Source organism: Mytilus californianus, unplaced genomic scaffold (assembly GCF_021869535.1).
Source record: "Mytilus californianus isolate M0D057914Y unplaced genomic scaffold, xbMytCali1.0.p SCAF_29, whole genome shotgun sequence".
NCBI classification, from domain to species: Eukaryota; Metazoa; Mollusca; class Bivalvia; order Mytilida; family Mytilidae; genus Mytilus; species Mytilus californianus.
This window is the reverse complement of record NW_026262678.1, coordinates 2,279,619-2,282,729: the sequence shown is the minus strand read 5'-3', so window position 1 is coordinate 2,282,729 and position 3,111 is coordinate 2,279,619. Positions and strand designations below refer to the sequence as shown.

The following is a 3,111-nucleotide window of genomic DNA, read 5'->3' as shown; positions in this document are numbered from 1 at the left end:
CGGCAATATTGCTGCAAATATTCATTTTTCGTATGCAAATTAGTTTTCTTGCAAACAGTTGCTGCAATATTGCCGCAACAATTTGCGGCAATATTGCAGCAAATGTTTGCGGGAAAATCAGTAGCTATGATTGTTGCAGCAATATTGCGGCAAATTCACTAGCTGCAATGTTGCAGCAATATTGCAGGAAAATTAATTTCTTGCAATATTGCAGCAACATTGCAGCAAATCTTTCAACAATTTCAGTTGAAAAATTAGGAATTAAAAACTAAGCATTTAAAAAAGTATGATTTAATAATAAAACAAAATTTTCTCTGTCCTCTATAGGTTGTTGTGTTACATATCTGTGTATCCTTTAGTTCTGTTTCTCTGTACTCACTGTCCTTTAAAGTTGAATTTTCTGATTTCAAATACTGCAAAATAAAAGTTGAAGAATTTAGCATACATTAAAAGAATAACTAAACATTATAAAGATATAAAGATATAAGTTACTACTATATATTGTAAATTCTGGACTTGTAAAATGAAAATAACACTCTATAAAGAGATGATTACATACCAATTTTCCCAGCATTTGTTTCACTTAAAATGTCAATGTCTAAAAGTGATCAAGTCCTTCTAGAAATTGCATATTACTATAGAATACATTTAACCTTATGCCAGTACTAGGTTGTTATTGCTTTTTTGAATATTTGTTTTTCATTGAACTACTAGTATAACATAATTGGTCTTGTCTATTCTTTAAAATTTTTGTGATTAGTTGTGTATATATAAAAGCTAAATATTGTTGCCATTTGTTGATAGACCTCTTATTGGCAGTCAAATCACAGATCTCTAATTTAATACCAAACTGCTTTTATTAGAAGATTTCTTGTTTCAATTTAAGTAATGTACTTTCTAAAACATATAGTTTTAAAAAGATTTAAAAAAATATCTCCTGTCTTACACAATTTTAATAATATTCATGTGCATAAATCTATTGTCCTATACTTTTGTCAACTCTATTAAGTTAAGAAAACTCTTTAAATATCACTATTTTGAACTGTAAGAGCAAGCACTTATTCAAAATGGTGGACATTCAACTCCATTGTACTTACCAAAAGATGTTATCCAAATTATGTGTAAACACCAATCTTCCTAAATCCAAGAGTCATGTCAACTGAAGGCTATCATATGCACTATCCAGTGTCAATAGAATTAATTGGAACTTTTGGATCTAAATCCATTGTAAAATTCATATTACTTTGTTCATGATAGAAGACATCTTTGTTTGTTGTATGCATGTTCATGTCCAGTTCAAATTTTGAATATGTTGATCAAGGTTGCTTAGGGTATTGTGACAGTGTGATCCCTTTGAAATTTGCCCCTAATTATAAATATCAATTGCCTAAATCTTGAATATTTGTTATATATTATAATAAAAAAATAATTATACATATATTTTTTTTTATCTTTGATGTTATAAGTTATAGTGGAAATATACAAAGAAGAAATGCTTTACCCTTAATGTGGCCTCAAACTCTGTGTACATTAATTTATGGTACTTCCTGTCTTTACCACTACACAGAGATAAATGGAAACCAGATGGTACATTACATTTCTATCACCAGCTCATATTACTAATTGAGATGAGAAAGATAATTTGTGTATACATAGTTTTAAAATAATGATACTAGAAATTAAACAAAATGCAACCTGCAGGTGAGGCTAAATTCATTTGATGGAAAATATTAGAATTAAAAATATTGTTCATAGAAAAATGTCACAAAAAAGTGACAAAAAGGCATAATAATACATGTAGAACAAAAATTATTATGACTCAATTATTTAGATTAAACTTGTTGAAATAAATACCAAAGTATTCTTGAAATTCTTTCCTTACAAAATATCATATAAATGTGATGTACAGTTTAGGAATTCTAAAAATATAAGCATTGTTATTTGAAGATTTATTTAAAATAAATTATTCAAATATCCAGATATTTCGGAGTAAAATAAAGTATGACGACAAAAAATTTAGATAGTTAGAAGTATCCATAACCAAATGTTCAAAGAAACAATATGTTGTGTATTATTTGAACCTTAAATCTTAAAACAAATAATCATATGTAATATTTTAAAATGCTTGAAATATTGGTGCAAACTATCTAATTGTCTGACATTATTAAAGAAACTTTTCTTGCAAAGTTGTTGCAAAAAGTCATTCCTTAAATAATAAAAGAAAAGGTTCCTGCAACTTTCTAGCAAACAAATTCTTTCTTGCAACATTGCAGCAAACTTGCTGCAATTTTCTTGCAAACAAATTTTGTTGCAGTAACATTGCGAGAATGTTGCAGGTAGCTGCAACAACCTGCAACTTTCTTGCAAACACTTCTTGCAAACAAATTTGTTTGCTGCAATATTGCCGCTATATTGCTGCAATATTGCAGCAAACTTTTCATTTCTGTAAGGGTATACAGAGACATTTTGACAACCGCGCTTATATCGGGATAGTATTTGTACACAGCAGCTAGAAATTTATATGTATCTCCTCATGACGTAAATAAAACTACTAAAAATTTACGAGCATTTAAAAAACAAAAGAAAAAAGAATAGAGTCAAAATACGGTTTATTATACAAGTATATATAATGTGTCAATCTGTTTCTAGTTTGAAAAGGCTGTTCAAAATTGTTATAGAAACTATGAAAGATCGACCATAAGGTTCAACACTAAATTTACCTAATGACAAACATATAAAATAAAATAAAGACAAACAAGAGAAAATGATCATATAAAAATCCTTCGACGGAAAAAAACGTCTTCTAGAAAAAACCATGGTATTTCTATTGACCCCGATTTTTGAAAAAAAAAATAATAGGAAGAATAGTTTGCAGCAGATTTACTATGTCAATAAGTCAACCAGCTTACAGCTAACTTTTTACAAGCTTACAGCTCAAAAATAAGATAGCAGTACAATCTGTAATCATAAAACAGTTCAAGAAATACCATACACTGTTTTAAATGTTAACAATTGCAGTGACCTTATATATATAGCACAATCTTATATTTTAAAGATAAAAGAACCAAGTTGCCAAGAAAAGGGTTTATGGTTATTTGAAATAGAACTGAT

The 3,111-nt window shown here is 28.3% G+C and overlaps 1 long non-coding RNA gene across 1 annotated transcript; it reads right to left on the bottom strand.

Moving 5' to 3' along the window:
- Positions 1-275: 275 nt before the first annotated feature.
- Positions 276-2,141, bottom strand: LOC127732885 (uncharacterized). Its single transcript, XR_007996481.1, has 2 exons — positions 1,098-2,141; positions 276-413 (listed from the first exon to the last, which is right to left on the bottom strand). It is a non-coding gene; the product is annotated as an uncharacterized LOC127732885 (long non-coding RNA).
- Positions 2,142-3,111: the final 970 nt, after the last annotated feature.